Below are 21111 nucleotides of genomic sequence, written 5' to 3'. Positions count from 1 at the left end.
CTCCGTGATTCCTGCCTTACCTTGCTTCCAAGTATTTCACGCGGCTCGTGGGTTTAGAGGAGTTCTCGTGTCGGTGTTAACGTGTTAACTGGGGAAGTTAAGTCGTCACTGCTGCGACGATGTTTAGAACGTAATCGAGGGATTGTGACAGTTATCGAGGGATCGCGAGGTCGCGTCTCACGTCAGAATTTTTACTGATTTTTCATCCGGAGAGATTCGATTTTTGTCTGAGAAGTGAACACAGGTAGCAGGGTAGTGTATTTTTTTTTCCTTCTGGTACCTTTAGGTGGACGATAGGAAGAACGAAGTTAGAATTGCTGGAGGGAAATAAATTTCTTTACTTTAACAAAAGTCGCCAATTTTGATAAGTTGAGTGTTTCCGCAGAAGAATAATTCTGGCAAGTTTCTTTCGCGTTTGCAACGATGAATTAGAATTCTTTGAATTGTCCTGGTACCCAAAGGGTTAAGTGTGTTTCTTATGCCCAAATTACGGAAAGATTTGTTCGAATTAAAAATGGTAATGGAAAACTCAGGTATAATAATGTACGACTTAGCGAAGAGAAATTTTAATAGAAATCAGCAAAGAATGAAGATAGGATGACTGGTTTTGGTGAGTCATCTGACGTCGAAACTGGAATAAAAACGCACACGTGTTGCCTCCCTGGACGTTGAATCGTAATGATACGTTGGTATTGTGCAAGAAGAGAGGAGGGAACGGTATAGAACGTGGCGCGATTGTGCGCTGCAAAAGGATAACCTTGAGTTACCATTTTGCAGGAACATCATTTTGAGGGACAATGCACCTAAAAGTGGTTTCACGATGATGAAAATTTTCCACTCTAATAAATACCTTGAAAAAGTGTACTCTAACGAACGACAAGAATTCCTATCGCATCATTTCTCTCTTCAGACAAAAAATACAGGAAAATTCTGTCTTCTTTACGATTTTTCAAAATTTCCTAATATTTCTTTCAAAGATTTCCCAATATTTCCTTCAAAAATTTTGTTAATATTTCTTCGAAAAATTTCTTTCAAAGATTTCCACATTTCTTCGCAAAATCGTAGAAAATTAGTAAACACGAACTGTTAAACGAAGAATTTCCCAGGGTAAAACACTCCAATTTTCAGGCACTAAATCTGATCAAAGGATAATCGCGAGGAAAATTGGTTACCAGAGAAGAAAGCAAAGGGAACGGTACAACTCTAGTTGCTCCTTTACGATTTTTCACCCCTAATGAGACTCCTCGTTGCCTCGGCCATAGTGAACGCAAGGTAAAGGAGAGGACCTAAGAAGACGAAGACGAAGAAAATTCGGACGCAGGTGCCGATTCGAGCGGTTTCGAGTGGCAATTAGAGCAACGGGATTATTATTTACCGGCATTCGCACCCTCTCTCCCTTTCTTCGAGCCCCTCTCTTTCACGAGCCGGCCCTCTCTTCGCTTTTCTGTCCGCTGCAAACGGGCAGACTTCATTAGAAATTACATCGAGTCGCGCGAGCAAGTGCTCTCGCTTATTAAGAGGCCCCTATTAGTAGTCCGACCGAGTGGCTGTCAGGGAAAAGGAGAAAAGACGGGGAAAAAAGGGAGAAGGGCTGCTCTGCTCTCCCTTTGCCAGTTTTTTTTTTTTTTTCGTTTTCGCTGCACAGTTCCCTTTTCAAGAGTCGTTTTCTGGACCTATTATCGATACTCTCTCTCACTGCTTTCGGCTATTTTACGTGAAAGAAGGCGCTCTCTTCGTGGGAACTTTATTTTCTTCGGCAAAAGAGCGAATCTCTCCGATGAATTTTTCGCTTGGGAAATTTTATTTGGGGTTCGAGGGGCTACGAAAATTTTCTTAAGGTATTTTAAGAAATTTTAAGATACGATATTATTGTAAATAATAATATTGAAATAATATCGAAAAGGAATTCACTCAGAGATTGCAAATTTTGAAAAATTTGTTACCTCAGAGATCGCTATCACCCTAAAAATTAAATCACCTCAGATATTACTATCACCATAAAAATTCTAACACCTCGGAGATTATAATCACCTTAAAAATTAAATCACCTTAAAAATTCCATCACCTCAGAGATCACTAACACTTCAAAAATTAAATCACCCCAAAGATTCCGATCGCCTCAAAAATTAAATCACCCCAAAGATTACTATCGCCTCAAAAATTAAATCACCCCAAAAATTCGCTCATTTCCCAAAATATCACCGATCAAAGGCACACCACATCGCCATAAATTCGAAGATCAATAGGAATTAATTCCACCACGGAGGGTGAAACCAAGTGAAATTGTTTAAGAGTAGGCGATTCGATCACGGTTTCGTAGGTGGTAAAGGGTTTCGTGCGAGGGTAAGATCTATCAATAAGAGAGGCTGTTGAATGAACAGCGGAATAATGGAAATTAGAGGGAGGAAAAGAAACGGGCAGGCAAAACGGAGTGTGTAAATCCTTTAATTCCACGGGTAAATGTCGGTAAAGCGATGAAAGTCCCAATTGGAAGGAACTCGATGATATTTCGTGGATTATTGAAATGAATCGACGAGGGATTCTCTCTGCTGCTCTTCCCGCTCGGTTTGATTCACGCTAAACGCGTTAGTAATGGCGCAAAGTCGATCTAACTGCTTCGATAAAGTACCGATCGATCGGAATTTCTACGGTTTAGGCGAGGGAAATAAAAAGAATCCGATCTGTACCTGATCAATTCGTCAAACGCCGAGAACAATGATTTGGAAATAGAAATTTCGGGAAAACTCGGAGAATTTCATTTAAAATCACGTTCTTTTGGAACACTAAAGAGAAAAATCTTGAATGCTATCAAATTTATATTAAAATTCAATAATTTAAAATCACTTTAACCCTCGAAGACTATAGTAAGTGAAATTTCACCCCGAACGAATTTTTCATATTTTAATTTCGATCAATTTATTTATAGTAACCATTCTAAGTGAAATTTCATCAATTTTTTTAAACGACAGCTTTGAATTAAAACCAATTTCCACATATTTAACCATTTTTAACAACTTTCTATCGATACGTAACGCTGAAATCGCACCTAAGATCGCAACACTCCTAAAACCGAATTTCCAGAGGCAAAAATTCATTCAGATATCAACGAGCGTCGATTTCTATGCGAAAAATTCCCTAATTAAAAATCATCGAGGGTGAAACGCAACAGTTTCGTCGGTTACAATTTCACTGGAAGAATGAACCACTCGATTAGCATGTCCATTCAGCCGCGGCCAATAACTTTCCATCTCGCCCTCGTCGCTCTTGAATAATTCTCCCGTTGAAAAAGCAGATCCGCAGAGCAGAGCTCTCGGTACCAAGGACACGTTTTACCCTAAAACGGGGGAATTTCTGCTCAGCCAGCGGGATGAATGTTGCAGCTCCCTCCATAATGCACCGCGACCCCAACGTGTGCTCTCCGCCGCGAGCATCCGCGAGAGGCAGAGGTTTCCGACGTTGAAATCGACTCGTCTGTAGTACGCGTTTCTCTCCCTCGGATTATATCGCCTGGCTCAGAGGGAGAGAGAGAGAGAGAGAGAGGGAGGGAGAGAGATGATATTTTAAACAGGCATCTATATAGAGTATTTTGTACACGTGATTTTTCCACCCTTTGACAGCGGCAGAGATATTGTTTTTCTTTCACAGCGACGATTTTTCCAGGCTGATTGAAAATGTTGCTCGAAGGTGGTTCGACGAATGGTGAAATATCTTTTGGGATATAGTTGCAAAGTTGGAAGAAACTTTTTTCAATTAAGGTAAAATAAGTAGTTTGCTTTGTGGGGTGTGGAAATGTATGCATTTTTAGTTTAAAAGGAAAATGAAATATGCCATGTTAGATGCAATTTGGGGGCACAACAAAATTTTCTTAAATTAAATGAACATAAATAGTTTATTTTAACTCGGTGCAAAAGGAAAATAAAATATTGCACATTAGATGCAATTTGGGGTCACAAAAAATTTTCTTAAATTCAATTAAAATAAACAGTTTACTCTATAAGGTGTGGAAATGAACGCATTCTCAGTTCAAAAGAAAAATAAAATATTCCATACTAAATGCAATTTTGGTTCACAAAAAGATCGAATACAGAGCACTCGAAGGGTTAACAGAACTGCATTTTACACAATGAAGTTTCCTTAACGGAAATGTATCTTCAACGAGGAAGTCCCTCTACCAGAAATTTACCATCTACAAAGAAAGGTCTCTCCGTAAAGATAGCCAAATTTCCGACAAATTTACAAATATTTGTCATTTAAAAAAAAATGTCCAATTTACGAGAGAAATCTTTCTCGCATCTCGATGAATCCTTCGAAATTCGGCTTCGGTGGGGGGTCGACGACCTTTCCCATGATTCTTTTGCCTGGAGTGGCGGTGGCCGGAGAAAAAAGGAGCCGTGTCACGTGGACAAACGAGCTGCACCCGCGTATATCGCAGCTGCGGAGCAGGAAATTCAATGTAATATCTCACTAAGGAATTGCGCGTGCCAGATATAAATAGCTTGCACGGTGGACTTCAAAAGCATCGTCGAAGCGACCAGAACGAGCACGTTCGAAACGTTAACAACCGGTCGAAAGACGTTCGGGAGCAAACGATGCACTCGTTCGACCGATAAAAAGAAAAGAAAAGAGGGAAAAGAAACGCGAAAGAACATTAAATAAAATTGAAATCCTTGATGTTTCGGATCAGGTCACTAGGTACACAACACGTTCGCGTAATCCCCGGTATTCTTTGATTCCGCGTGATAAATTAATGCCCAAAGGGGAAAAGAAGATTAACGTCGCGTTGTAGAGGATTGAGTCGGTGGAAATTTATGGTTGCGTTTGTTTACGCGAAAGCAACAGCTGGAACGCTCGAGAGAGCTCGTACGAATGGATTGTGTATACTTGTACGAGTTAGTTTGCAACAGGGTTGACGGTGAAAGAAATTGTCCCCCTAATCGTCTTACCGTCTGGTATTCCACGGTAGATTACGCCTGCACTTGTGAGAAATTAAGGATAGCTTGTTTCTGTTCGTTCGTTTTAATTTCACTCTTTTTATACACGTGTCTTCTTAGATTCCCTCTGTTAGCTACTACGAGAGCGATCTATAGCCTGTTTCGAATCAATCAAGTGCTCAAGGACGCTGGAGGCTAGCTTCCCCCACTACTGTTCCATTCACTCCGCCTATAGCGCAGTGAGAAATTTTAATTGAGAGTTTTGAAGGACAGAGAATGTTTAATCAGTTACTATTTTAATAATAATACAATTTTTCACCAATTGTCAATTTTTTTATACACATTTTCTTCCAAATTTCCTCTATTACTCATAATTAAAGCAATCTATAGCCTGTTTCAACTCAAAGAGGCTGGATGCTAGCTTCCCTCACTATTGTTCCATTCACTCAGCCTATAGCGCAGTGAGAAATTAAAACTGAGAGTTCTGAAGGATAGAGAATGTATAACTAGTCACTCTTTCAACGCCAATACAATTTTTCTATACACACACTCTTCCAAATTCCCTCTATTACTTATCAGAGCAATCTATAGCCTGTTTCGAATCACTCAACGCCTCAAGGACTCTAGAATCTCCCTCTCCCCGCCGCAATTCCATTCACTCGGCCTTTAGCGCAGTAAAAATCGAAGGAGAAGCTACTCGAAAGCTACAAAACGCGTCGATAAGCTTATGACACCGCAGATCGTAACTTGCTCGTCGATCGACCAACACCTCCTCTCGTCACCCATACTGAAAGGTGTTCACGCTGCCGTGAGATAAGTATCTCGTCAGAGGGGGGGATTCGCGCAGGATTTTCCCACGAACGACTAGATTTATCGTTTCGTGATAAAGGTGACGAAGAGAGAAAGCAAGATAGAGAGAGAGTGTGTGTGTGTGTATGTGTGGAATCGAGTAGATTCAGCCGTGTGCACGCGTCACGTGGAAATGTTTTCATCGAATGAACCAGCCTGTGCTTGGAAAGTGCACGCCGTTGACAGGGATAAACAGCACTCGGTATTTTCTCGATAATCGAGGAACCTTCTCCCTTTCTCTCTCTCTCTCTCTCTCTCGTAGTTAGGAGAGAGGCCACACGGTGGGTGTATATCCAGTGGCATTGTACCACACAGGGCGACTATACACTTTGATCTCGCGGCTTTTACACACCGCGCGCCACTTGGAAAAACGCTTCCCTTTCGAATGAGCAAACACTTTCGCCGTCAAGGGAGCTTGTAACTTCCTCAACCTCTGCGCACCTTCTTCGATGGAATTCTCTCTTCCTGTGCCCAATATTCTATAATATATCCACTCGAAAAATTCTCTCCGCCCGTAAAACGAATCTTCGAGGAAAAGTTGTGGAACGAAGCGAAACTGAAATTTACTTATTTATTTAACATGTTGACTGCCACGCTAGATTTAGATGTTTTCATTATTCTAAGCATAGTATTGCTTTATTATTACTATTTTTTTTTTTTTAAATTCAAAATAATGTCTAGTTGGCTGTGATGTTCGAAACTTTCAGTCGACGATATTCGTCCTACTTTAATTGTTCTAAACATTTCAGGCCCTCCGACCACTGATGAGGAAACAATGTCAGGTCACAGGTGACCAACGTGTCAAATTAAACTTTCCAGGTGAACCCAACATACTTTTATCGCACGCCAAAAATCGAACGAAAATCTCACACAAGCTTCTCCAAATGAATCTCCATCCCCAAAACACCCAGATGCCCCCTCGCCAAAACTGAACCCTCCAGAATCATGCTCCCAGCAGCCATAACTCACGCAACAGAGGCAAACAGAAAGAGAGGGAGGGCCATTTCTCTCCCTTATTCCACGCGTGTACAACGCGCAGAAAAGCTGCTGTGTACAAAGAGTTTCTCTCGCCGGTGAGAGATCGGATATTCGTAGGTCCACGGCGAGGCTTTTGTGCCGAAACAGAATCGGGGGGCTAATTTTCGAGAGGCACCCAACGACGAGGAACCAGGCCTGGTTCCAACAGCGACATAAGGTTTCACGACGATCGCAGCGTTCTCTCTTTCTCTCCCCCTTGTCCCTTCTTTTCTTTCTTCTTTTTGACTCGTTGAGCATACAAAACCAGCGTCGAGGCTGGATATAAATTATATTCGAAAGGCAGAATGGAGAGTGTGTTGCTTTCGCGCCACTTTGTAGCTCTTGTCGCGAAAATAATTTGGCAACGACCAACGTGCTCTGCTTTATGGGTCCACGTATTGGGATTATTTATGGAGTGGTCCGCCGGTATGGAATATGAGGATTATAACGGGAATAAGGTTAAGTGGACTGGCAGGATTTGCAACGATCAGAATGAAATATGAAACGATTCTCTGTGAGAAAATGATCGATTCGTTCGTGAAGAAGAAGCGTAGATTTCGTAGAACGATAGGAAGTGTATGCATAAAACAATAGTTAAGAGCTGAATTATACTTTCTGAGTGTAACGCAAGTTGAGATGGTCAATTATTCGAGATGGAAGGAAAGGGGGTTAGAAAGTCGGGGTCAAAAGGTTCGCTCTTCGAAAAACAGTTTCCAAGTAACGAGAGGGCTTACTCGACGACCCTGATGACCTGAAATATTTTATTAAAATCATAAATTTTTGGTGGACGCGGAGAGGCGTGGTAAAGGCGTGCGCTGGGTGGATATAGTCGAATCGATTCGAGTCTCGAGCAATAAACACCCACGGTAAACGTGCCCTTAGAGGCGAGGAGACGCGTCGCCGGAAATGACGTTCCCTTCGCGGGAATTCCGGTGGAAAATCGTGTATGGCGACGTGCGAAACTCGATAAGGCGCATTTTAACAGGGAAATTGGGGTCAATGTTAACATTGGAAAAAATTGATGGGTACTCGTGTGAGAAACTGACAAAATTCGTTTGTCTTGCTATAGTACACTTCCTAGACTATTATGAATTTAACCCTTTGAAATCTTCCGAAGTATTCGAGAACAATGTGATCTTCAATTTTCACAAAATATAAATAATTGCGAGAAAATTCATTTATTCTATTAAGATACACTTCCTAAATTATTATTGTGAACTTAACCCTTCATCTTGCAACCCTTAAAGAAATCCTTCGAAGTATTCGAGAAGAATACAATCTTCAATTTTCACAAAATATAAATAATTGTAAGAAAATTCATTTATCCTATTATAGTACACTTCCTAAATTCTTATTGTGAACTTAACCCTTTATCTTGCAACCCTTAAAGAAATCCTTCGAAGTATTCGGGAAGAATACAATCTTCAATTTTCACAAAATATAAATAATTGTAAGAAAATTCATTTATCCTATTATAGTACACTTCCTAAATTCTTATTGTGAACTTAACCCTTTATCTTGCAACCCTTAAAGAAATCCTTCGAAGTATTCGGGAAGAATACAATCTTCAATTTTCACAAAATATAAATAATTGTAAGAAAATTCATTTATCCTATTATAGTACACTTCCTAAATTCTTATTATGAATTTAACCCTTTACCTCACTATCACTAAAGAAATCCTTCGAAGTATTCATTTTGAATACAATCTTCAACATTCACAGAATATAAAAATTCGACACGAAAATAATTCTTTTCAACCTAAAAGAGAATCTGACCCCAAAACAATTACATTTCCAATCCAAAAAGGATTGCAACGAATTCTAAGACAAACAATCCACTCCATAAGATTGTCGAGAATCCCTAAAAGAATTACAACTCGCTATTGTTAAATCCACAACATTCCAGTCGATTCTAAAGCAAACAGAAGATTCTCCAGAAGTCCTAATCGAGGGTTGCAATATCCAGACACGAAAGAGAATAGTGGAACAATGGAGGAGGAGAGATCCGAGGAGAGAACGATTCCTTGGTCCCCGAAGATTCCCCGAAGATCGGCCATTGCGAGTTTCCGGTGCAGCGGTCGCCGAGCAGTGGCGGAAACAAGAGTTTCGTGGAACGAACGAGGTTGCATCCGTGCTGTTTGCGAGCCGTCACAGGATGCAAATAATAATAAGGAGAGAGATAAAAGGCTCTGAAAGAACTGGCCGATCCTGAAACCTCGAGAACCGGGTCAACAGCCGGAAGTACAACCGCGAGAGACGGGCGTCTCTCGAAGAAAGCGCTCTTTCTCCCTCTTTCTCTCTCGTTTCGTGTACTCCTCTTCCTGTTCCATGCCTCGTTTCTACTTTTGTCCCGGTGCACACGCGCAATCTTACCTGCTTGGACGCCTCGTGGACCTCGTTTTTACCCGACCAACCGTCACACGCTGATTTTCTGAGAAGCTGCGAGCTAGAATCCCTGATTCGTCGCTCTTCTACCAGAATTTCTTTATTTTTCGACAGACAATTTTGAGTTAATTTTTTAACCACGACGTGATTCGTGGAAAAAGAATGTCTTTGGAAAAAGGCAAAGACAATCTTTGGAAACAAAACAGCGCACCGGGAACGGTCGTTTCGTCAAATATTTTTTACTTCAGTTCTCAGTCACTTAGGACCTTTCGCCTCAACCCTTTTCTAGTCCCTTCCACGTCTTCTTCTAAGCTCTATAAATATAGTAACTTCAGAGGCGCGACGATCGTTACTGCCAATATCTTCGTGCAATTTACAACGTGTTAGACACTTGAATTTCGCGTCTTTCTTTCAATCGCGTTACGTTGGGAAAAGCCTGCTACATTTTTCAAAGAAATTTCATTTCATTCGTGAAACATCTGTTACGGCATTTCTGAAAAGAAATCGAACCGTTTACAAGCGTTTTATAAATTTATCTTCAGACAGAAGGGAATGAAAGACACACCAGTGCGTCATTCAACGCGAATATATCAATATTTTATAAGTGTCGTACACATTCCATCAGCCGAAATCCAACTTTTCGAAAGACGATAACACAGGTTCGCTAAGATTCCTCTAAAAAGCATTCCACCTTTCTCCCTACTGTAAAAAGCGCGCTAAAAGAACAGAAGAATGACCTGGAACACCTAAAAACACCAACGCGTAAAAAGGCACCCTCTGAAAGCGCAGAAAAGACGAAAGCACCTCTCGAACCTTTCCTTCCCACTGTTAAAACTCGCAAAATCCCAACAACAAACCAACGTATTCCACAAAAAACGTAAACACTATCCATCGCAATCGATAAACGCAAACTATCCATCGAAATAACAACTGCAAGAAACAACAACCCAAACAAGAATCCTTCAAGGAAACACGAAACGAAATATTCGAAACGTTCTTCGAATGCTTCCGAGAACGACCGGAAATGATCGAAAGGAAGATCCATATCCCGACCCCGGAGACGTAATTTTTTCCCCCGTGCTCGCGCCCGGGGCAATTTCGTGCACGCTCGATCGTCCATTAAATTAATTCGCGCGGGCCGGTTTGTTTGGCATTAAACAGCGAGCGGAAAGTCGGCGGTGGCGTGAGGCCGCCACTTTAGTTACACGTAGCGACGGTCAATCGAATCGATCACGATAACGTATCCTTAGCGCGAATTAGCGTAAAACCTGTTCCCCGGTAACGTGCGTTTATGCAAAACGAGGCCTGGGAAGCACTAATAACGCGACACATCCAGCCTAGCGTAAAAGGTCTCCGGTAACAAAGCTAGAGAAGCGTTGTCGAATGTGAATTTAGACGGGACGACACTACACGTTTTCGAGGTGGTTGGAGGGAAGAACGAAGGTGGAAGTTCGACACTGTTGCGGGGAATCGATGGAATTCTTCGGGTGCTCGGTGTGTGAGCCAAGTTTTCGGCGTGAAGCATGGGGCCAACGGGCGGTTTTGGAAAGTATCGCTGGGGTGGCGTCGATAGGTGGTTCTAGGCTAAACGTCGATCTCGATGGATCTTTCGAACGTTCTTTTCGAAACGAAGAGTCGCATGCGAAACGTGTTTTTGCTATTGAGACACTCAGAACTTTTGATATTCTTGCAATTTTAGAACTAACGCACACGACTGGTGATTAATTTTTGATAAATAATGGAAATTTAGTAAATTTTATTTTGTGGAGTTAGTCGCTTTAACTTGTGAGTGGCTCAATTGTGATTTCGAGAAAAAGTGCAAAGTAAGGATTTTGCAACCAGTTTGCAGTCGATTTTTAACCCGTTAACTAAGGACACTTATCAAAAATTGAAATTAACACATTACCGACCGGTAGCCTATTAATCGGCTTCTTGCCGCCAACGCTTACCGACCGGTAACCTATTAATCGGCTTCTTGCCGCCAACGCTTACCGACCGGTAGCCTATTAATCGCAACAGCAACAATAACAGAAAGCGAACAATGTAGTAAGCACTTTTACAAAATTTGATTTAACATTTCTATAGGTATAAGAAAAAGCGCATATATTCCCGCGCGATAGCCTAGAGTCTTAGCAGAGCCGGTGTCAGCGATGTATCTGCGGCCGAGTGACCGGTCGAAAGTGCGTAGAATGTTCAACCGTTACCGGTCGGTAAAGTGTTAAAATTGAATCTCTATGGGCCGTAATGAAAAATGAGTCAAATTTGTAATCAATTATTATATATACTTTTTATATTTACTAACGGTACGATTAACCCATTTGCATCACAGCTTTGAACAGGCTACTAGCGTTATTCATCTGAGACGTTCAACTGGCACTCGGCCCAATATTTCTTGTGTTTTTGTTTATTACCGATTTTACTCCGAAATTACGTGGAATAATTCAAAATTATTAAGAAATTTTTAAGCTTCGAAATCCTTCTATACAATCGTCATGTGCGGATTATTCCGCTCTAGGGTGCAAATGAGTTGAAGATGAATAATTCCAATGAACTTGGGAAATAATAAAGAAAGAAAAGAAAATTGCCCGATTCTAGCACACCAAAGTGGGGAAAAAAACGCGAGTATCAGAGGGTTAAAAGAAAAATTAGAAAATTGAGCATAAACTACCCTTATAAAACAGCTCTCTCATCTTCCACCTGATATTGCTCACGTTCCACCGAGAAGGCGATACAATAAAACGGAGAAACTTGCTCAAATATGTATTTAATATCGCGAAATATAAATTGTCCAGTCGGAAGATTCTCTTCCTTAACTCGGTGTTTCTAACTGGGCCAACGAAACTTTCCTGGCAGCCACAACATTCGCGATCGATGGGAATCCCACAGCGTAAAAGTTCCTCGTGGAACACACAGGCGGACAGGTATTGAGAATAAAAGCGTGTATATATAGAGTATCGGTTGTTCTATCGGCGCTTAGAAGTTTGCAATTTCCATTAGGCGCGCGAGAAACAGCCGGGAAAAAATCGGGAGGAGTATGATTTACGATAATCGCGGCCATCCGGCCAGTGCGTGTGCACGCAGGCTACGCAAAAACGGATCCCTGATTGCGATCGTGATTGATAGCGGCTATAGTGACCGAGGGACGCATGCTCCACAGGTGTGTCGACGATCGTTAAGGCGCGTCTAATTGAATGTACGCCTCAATTAGGGCTTGACAATGCTCAGCCACGCACTCGACTTTAGATCGACCTGTGAGGACTATCATCGTGCAAATTTATCCATTTTTCATGCATTTTTTACAGTCTTTTTTATGGATCGAGTGGACGGCGAGCTTTGGAGGCGATCTTAACTTCTGGAATTAGCCACCCACTCGACTTTAGATCGACGAGTGAGGATTATTCGTGATGGAAATTTGTCATTTTTTAAGCATTTCTTAGAGTTTTTTGTGGGCTGAATGGAGGATCAGCTTTGAGAATGGAAGGTGAGATTCTGTGAACGAATTTTGGAGAGGATTGTCTCAACTTTCGGAATTAGCCACGCACTCGACTTTGGAGAGTGAACGAGGATCATTCACGATGGAAATTTATCATTTTTCAAGCATTTCTTGAAGAGTCTTTTTTATCACTGAATGGAAGATAAGATTTTGTGAATGAATTTTGGAGAGGATTGTCTCAACTTTTGGAATTAGCCACGCATTCGACTTTGGCGAACGAACGAGGATTATCCACTATGAAAATTTGTGGATTTTTATGCATTTTTTAGAAAGCTTTCATGGCTGAATGCAAGATGAGATGAAACTTTGCGAATGAATTTTGGATATGATTATCTTAACTTTTGGAATGATAAATGAGAGTAGCTGTCCTACAGTCTAGTTTCTCTTTTTCTTAAACAAATTTTAACCAACTTTTCACGAGAATTGAAAGAAACCTTGATAACAAAGTTAAAGCAAGAATTATTAAAAATTTTGAAGTGAACAGCTTAGATGCTAAACAAAAAATTGCAAAAGAATGCAAACGAAGTCTCTGATAAATTCAACAATGTATCAAATCTATACAAAAATTTGCTAAAACGTCACACTAAAATAATTCAACAAACTGTATTTTATTTCTTCACCAATATTCCACATTGGCTCAATTTGTCCCTAATTTACCAAATAATGATTCACTATTCCATATGAGGGCCAAACAAAAACATCAACCATCCTACCAAAACCGCACAATTTCCCAGTAAAATTCCGCGGTACGAGCTAATAGAACCAACGCGTTTCCACCTTGACGTCAAAACGTTCGCTGCAAAGCATTTCGCGGAACGCTCGAAAAGGTCTGAGAAACGTCACCGATCCCCGAAAAGTCAGTTTCTCGGGAAGAGCGAGGGTAACAGCTATCAACGTGGCTCGCATACATTTCCGCAAGTGCATTGGTAACCTCGCGCTTACGTCACGCGGATATCACGCTATTGCGCTTTCGCGGTGGAAAACAGCCGGTATTCCGCGTAACACGCTTTCGACCGAGCCGCGTCGCGTCGTTTCCACAAATTCCACGGTCCGCGCTTTAAACCTGCCCGACGCCGCTTCCTATGGAACTTCGGCAATCCCCGGGTGACGTTTAACGGTACACGCCGAAAAATGTGTGTACTGTATATGTACGTGTGTGTGGGAAAGATCAAATACAACCGGGAGAAACAAGCGTTTTATTCTGGTACATTTAAGTTTCACTGGATTACGCTGGAACGTACAGTCTTCGGATATTTTCCGTGGGTCACGGAGAGAAGATATTCGGTGACATTTTTAGGACGGTGTACAAGGATATATTTGCTGTATGAATAAGTGGTTCGCTGTAGTTTTGTCGAAGTCATCTTCTATCGTTGAAATTTAGACACCCGATGAGGTATTTATCGTGTTTGTTGTCTGAGATGAGAATGTGACACGAGAAGTGTAATTTTGGGATTTTTGTGAAATTTTGTAGATCGATGAAGAGTCGAAAAATCTCAAGCATAGACACTCGATAGTTTATAAGATTCACTCGTGTTACAATATTGGAATATCGCTGACCTAACGGCTGTGGCTGTAGCCTGCTTTGGATCCACCTTGGCACAAAATTTTCCGCTTTGGGATAAAATATGAAAAACCATATTTCTCTAATTTCCAAAATTTCCACAATAATAAGTAACCCATACTTCCATAATTTACCAAAAAGGAAACACAGGAACAAAAAATAAAACTAACAAACAATCCAGTGTCTCCACCTCAGAACAGAACACCTTTCGACTCCCCATCTACCTGTGCAAAGTACCCGCAAAGTCTCCTAAAAACGATCAATTGCAAAATACCGAAATGACTGTGAAACGAGGCAAAGCAGGTAGCCGAAAGTTCGGTATCATAAGCGTCCCCGTTCGAGGTACCAGCACACGGCCGCACGTCTGGCTATGTTTAAAATTCAGCGTTCACAGGCTGTCGGCGAGGCGGTGGACGGTCGTTAAGACGGGTCTAATTGAACGTAGGTTTCAATTAAGGCTCAGCACCGGCGGGTGGTCGAAGTCGTTGGATCCAAGGCTTGACCAGAGCTACGGTTTCCTCACTTCAGCGACCGTAAACAGCCGCGGCCACAAGCAAACCCCCGACTCTCCGCCTCCACCCTTCTCATCCTACCTACCATGGGTGCAATGCATCTCGCTGGGCGCACGTGAAACAAGCCCGCCGCTCTGATATCGCTCTGATTTATACACGCATTACCATCCAGACCGGACTGCCGCATCGTGACCCGCCTCGTTATTACAAGAGCCCGCCTGTAGATCGTCTACCGGTTCTGCCACGAAAACCGTCCACTTTGGGGAATTAGACGATTAAGAATTTATCGGGGAATATACGAGAATTTTTATTGCTGGATATTTGTGGAAAGAGTAGAAGAAGAACGTTATTGTTTACGCGTGTCACAATTGAAACGAGCCGCCGAAGAGATAGTAGTTATCGTTGCAATTAACAGCGTGTTCACGTCGTGATTGAGTAATCGCGAGAAAAATACGAATGAAATGTTGCGAAAAGATATTTCACTGTGAAGCGTAGAGTTTGGGGAACAACAGACGATTCTTCTAGAAAGAGGAGAATTATCGTGGAAGAAAGGACTTTGCCGGCTTTCACGCACAGTTGTTACATAGGAAGGTTAGGTTTTTTAAGTAGTATAGAAATGGGGAATGGGTAAAATGGCCAGTCTCTAGGGTGCCCAAGGTCCGGACCCTGAGAGACAATTTATGGGTAGAGAAAGTGTAGGGTCTGGAAGGGTCATGACGAAACGCAGAATCCTCTCGAAAAGAGGACTCTTAACAACTGTGTACAATGGAGAGAACATTTTTTCGAGTATTTAACCAACACGTTTAGGGGCCACTTGAAAGGTTCTTTTTTTTTTTCGAACTTGAATCTTTCCACGTTGACACTTAACTATTGCAATTTCCTATAATACTTCGTGGTACTTCGCGTAGGAACAATAACGGGTGTGCTAATATTTATGAACAGCAGCGTACATGCAAATGAATTGGCGTTTATTCTCCGAGCTTTTATTTCCAAAGGGTACAGAGAGAATAGGGTGGACCTGTGTTTTAATGCCTGAATTTTTTCCCTACCTCGACTGCTGTTTTTTTAATAACCTCTGCTGGATTACCTTTTCGAAAGATATTAAACGGTGAATGAATGCGCGCGTGTAAACAGCGAATTAACAAGCTGCTCGCGAGAGACAGAACAAAGTGTCGGGAGGTGCAAAATTAGGGGATAAGAGAAGAGGGACACACACGCTTTTGTGTGTGTGTGTGTGAATGAAAAAAGGACGATTGTGATGTACGTTTTGCCTCTTTCGAACGATGGGCAAAAGTGGAGGAGGTTCCTACGCCAAACCACCGCGAGGGAAAAAAGGGAAACGTCACTTTCCGGCTAATAAAAGATTAACCTTTCCGTGGCGAGCTGGAAAACTATTATACGCCGACTGCCGGCCGGATTAAAAGCGGCTAAACGGTCTTAATTGAGTTCCGCTTTTTCGAGAAAACAAGCGGGAACACGAGCTGCTTGCTACAGTCTCGTTGGATCCTGTCTCCCAGGCGTTTGTCACGGTGATTGGGTAAACGCCGACGAAGTTTTGAAGTCTGTGGAGTTTTGTGTCGTAATTTCGTGAACACAAAGAATGTAGTTTCAACTGGAAGTACTATAGAATGTTTTTAGTGGAAAAGTTCGAATAATCGGTGAATTTTAAGGATCTCGTTTCTGTGAAGATTAATACGTTCAAAACGCACTTAAATTCCTCAAAATTTCACCAAACAACTAATAGATCGACGAACCAAATTTCGACTGACAGAGTGAAGAATCGATTCAGACTATAGCTTCGATTTTCAGTAGTTCAGCCTCGGCCTATTCCGATTCAAAACGCGCGTAAATTCCTCAAAATTCCGCTAATCAACTAACACATCGATAAACCAGAATTCGACTGACAGAGTGAAAAATCGCTTCAGACTATAGCTTCAACTGACAGAGTGAAGAATCGATTCAGACTGTAGCTTCAATTTTCACTAGTTTATCCTCGGCCTGTTCAGATTCAAAACGCACGTAAATTCTACAAAATTCCGCTAATCAACTAACACATCGATAAACCAGAATTCGACTGACAGAGTGAAGAATCGATTCAGACTATAGCTTCAATTTTCGCTAGTTCCCCCTCGGCCTATTCCGATTCGAAACGCGTGTAAATTCCTCAAAACCAAACTAATCAACTAACAACGCCAATGAACCAGAATTCGACCGACAAAGTGAAGAATCGATTCAGCCTATAGCCTCGCTTTTTCGTAGTTCCCCGCGGAACGTCGGAACAGAAAATCAAGCTAGGATGATGATGATCACGGTGAATCGCTTGCGCTTCCGCTTCGTGGCGTCCACTGCGATAATAGCTCCAACAATATTCGATACAGTCCATGCTTCGAGCAGGGAATTAACCATGGTAGGCCGTGCAAACACAACTGAAAAGGGAGCGAGAGAGAAAGAGGCTAACGTCGAGCAAACGGGCCTGTAAATTTATGCCTATCCCAACGAACCAACGACACCGCTATACCTCATATACTAGCCAGTTGCTTACCACGCGTGTATCGACGATTTTTGGAACGCCGCCAATCGCGTCGCTTGTACCAACGCCGCGGCGGTTACGTCGCTCGCTCTGACGTCGTGCGATTGACATTGGACAGAGGGGAGCTAACGTCGAGGGCCTGATTCACGCGGTCAACTGTACTCTGGCTATAATGAGCCCAACGGTGATTTATCGGGAACAAATTTCAGAATAAACGACGAATCGCTATTTTGTTTTATTTTCTCTCTTTTCTCCCCCGTTGATCGTCGGAGAGCAGAAAATATTGGAATTTCACAGAGCAATAACGTCGAACGTTTGTTCGACAAATAGGAAATTTTCACAGACGAGAAACAAATGTTATTTAACAACGACCCATTGCCTATTAGCGTACAATTTATCCACTAGAATCTAGAAATTAGGTTCTCTCCCGTTGTTCCCAAGTACACTTAACACCACATTCACTCCCCTAACCACTAATTCGCGCCTAATCCGCGGTTCATCCCGGCGCATTTGTCAAATTAAAACACGCCAGATTAAACAGAAACTCTCCACTCGTCACGTCCAATTAACAGGTCGCAACATTCTCGAATAAACCTGTCACGTAAATCTCTCCGATACACCTCAACGTACCAGCCACTGATCCTTCTCACGATCCGTCGCGGCTACGAAAGAAGATGAAACGCGAGAGTTGAAGAACCATTGGCAGAAACACACCGGCGGCTTATCTTCTCCAACCTCCCCTGAAGGTATTACCTTCCACTGGTTAATTATAGATTTTCAAACGACTTCGGTCCAGCCCAGTCGAGAGATTTAATTGCCACGTTGAACGTTGCACTCTCCTCGACCTCTCGAACAATCGTTCTGGGTCTGAATGGGGCCCCCGAAGCCAGACACGATGAGCTGTACACACATCGTGTAATACCGTCGATATTAGGTTTGCATGGCGCTTCACGATCTTCCTGGGTATAGAGAGAGAGAGAGAGATGAGGTGAGCATCAGCAGCATCGGCGTGTGTACGCTACTGGCGAGACCTTTAATTACCAATTAGGCGCATTATGCACCTGCGATTATCAGGCTACCGGATCTGAGGCTCCGTGCATGGACGTCGGAAGGAAATTGTCTTGTAATACAGTAACAAACATTGAATGGAGCTGTACGCTGACAACATTAACCCCCTAATTCGCCGATAATCAACCAACTGGCCGGCGCGGCGTTTCGCCCTGTGTTGTGTGCATCTTTGTCCCATGTTCGACTACACGTTCCACGCTGATTCGCGTTACTATGGGTATGCATAGAGTTGTTCGAGATTCGAATCTGACGAGAAGTCGGAGTGTGAGAGTGTTTAATGAAGATTTTGCCGAGCCAGTGTCTTTTGATGGGGTAGGAAAATTTCTGGTAATTTAACCCTTTGACTTAGGACGAGGCGGTGTCTTGTCGTGGATTATGGTCGAGATGAGACAAAAGCAAGGAAGCTTAATCCTAATTCTAGTTGCAGCTTTGACTGATTAATTTGAGATTCACCAAAGGTGGACAATGTACAATATTTTAGCTTTTGGTAGTTACCTGAGACTTGTTATTTAAAAAATCGTGAGGCAAAGGGTTAAGAACAGTAACTGACTTATAAATTTGAGATCTACCAAATGTGGACAATGTACAATATTTTAGCTCTCGTTACCTGACATTTTTTACTAAAAAAATCGCGAGGCAAGGGGTTAAGAGGAACAGTAAATTATTTTCCTTTGACAGTGCATGATTGGACGTGAGGAAAATTTCAATTTCCCGTATATAATTTTATACTCGCGATATTTGAAGCTGAAATTCTTCATGCACAAACTCTAAATTCCAAAACGTCGAGAGTTCTCGCTAATAGGACGTCTTTCCACAACGCGAATTTCCAATTTCTTAACAAGTACACACTAGCTCGTTCCACCACCACCTTCCAAAACGTTCGGATGTTGTAAATGGAGCTTACAATCAGTAATTGAATTAGCAAGCCAAAGTTCCAAGCAAGGACCTTCCACGTCTAAAGCCTCGACGTCCTAGGAAAACAAAAGTGCAGGCACGTATAAATCGAGGAGGAGAAATCGTTGGGCCAACAATTATCCCGGCTGGGCGAAACCTCGAAATCGCCAAGCGTCGCGCAATTACGATCAATTATATCCATCGTTCAATTAACCGACCTCTCTACGTGAACCTTTAATTTCGCTTTATCGCGCTTTAACGCGATTTCGTCGCACGAGCACGCGTATACACCCTCTCTCTCTCTCGCCGAGTGCTCCCTAATGATCGACGTTTGTTAATGAATCGAAAAGTGCCAGCTTCCCTATTCCGTCAACGTGAATTCCGTGGGCTACGCGCGCAAATCCAACCGCTAATCCGTAATAATAATAATAACGATCGAGCAAACGAGTAGAAGGAAAAAATGAGCAAAATCTGTGTGACTACAGTTGTGCGAATATCGGGAATGTGTGAATCGACAAATCATGGTAATTCGGGATGGAATGTGAAATGTAAGCTGATAATCTTGGAAATTTTCTTGCAGTGTTTACTTCAGATTTAAGTTTTACTGTGCAATTTTTACTGTCTCCTCCTTGAATCACATTTTATTGTTATTCTTTTTATTGAAAAAGTGAAGATTTGCGTGTTCATGGTTTTGTGTGTGGAATGTTTATCTATACTGGACCAAATTTTGCACAGTTACTCTCTAGGACCCTAGAAAACACAGATTAACACCTTCTTCCTCTGATTTCATCCCCTTGAGACTTTACAATAATTCCAATTCAAGGATTGTCGAATAATTAACAAAGACAGCGAATAATTAGAAAATATCTGTTTGCAAAGTAAAAGAACAGGCGAGACTTGAAATCCAGGCAACGCCTAGTAGTTGAAACTAGTAGGAAATATAATTTAAGAAAAAAAAGAGGAAGAAGAAGGAGGAAAAATAGTATTTGCGAGAGAATGAGTCGATGAATACGCTCATTGAAGAGAGGAGAAAATCGAATTTCGCGTTTCAAGCCTCCGGGCTCCGCGTTTCCGCCGCGACGACGCGGGATCCGGGCCTGTTACACTCGTCGTCGACGTCGCCGCCCCCGGCGTCGCGACGCTCATCGATTCGAAGGGCCCCGCCCCTTCCGCGGACGTTCCAGTGACGTCACTGGAGCCGTGGCACCCCCGACTAGCGACAGCTTGACGAGCCTCCTCGTGTGCTACTGCTGTTGCTCTACTCTGCTCTCTCTCTCTCTCTCTCACTCTGCAATCGTGTTTTACTTTTCTCGCCCCGTTTTACTAGAGAACTCCGCGTTTTTGCGCCGTTTCGCAGTCCTACCTCTAATGGAGAAGCTCCGCGGGAGCACACTTTCAGATCTTGGTCTGAAGTGGAAATTTCGAGAGAAGAAGGAATTTTTGGAGGGTAGAGGGTTTTTGGAAAGGAGAATTCACCGAATGGCCAATTTTCAGAGAGTAGAATCGCGTGAGAGTTAAATTTCCCGAGAGTAGAATCTTCTGAGAGTGGAAATTTTGAGAGAAGAAACTCGAGAGAGCGGAATTTCTGGAGAGTAGTTTTTGGAAAGTGGAACTCGCCGAGTGGACAATTTTCGGAGAGCAGAACCTTCTGAAAGTGGAAATTTTGAGAGAAGAAACTTGAGAGAGCGGAATTTCTGGAGAGTAGAGTTTTTGGAAAGTGGAATTCACCGAATGGCCAATTTTCAGAGAGTAGAATCGCGTGAGAGTCAAGTTTCCCGAAAGTAAAATTTTCTGAGAGTGGAAATTCGTCAAGAAGAAATTTGAGAGAGTGGATTTTACAAAAGAGCAGAGAATTTTTGTAAAATAAAAT

Source organism: Habropoda laboriosa, unplaced genomic scaffold, assembly GCF_001263275.1.
Source record: "Habropoda laboriosa isolate 0110345459 unplaced genomic scaffold, ASM126327v1 scaffold15, whole genome shotgun sequence".
NCBI lineage: Eukaryota > Metazoa > Arthropoda > Insecta > Hymenoptera > Apidae > Habropoda > Habropoda laboriosa.
Note: the sequence above shows the minus strand (reverse complement) of the source record.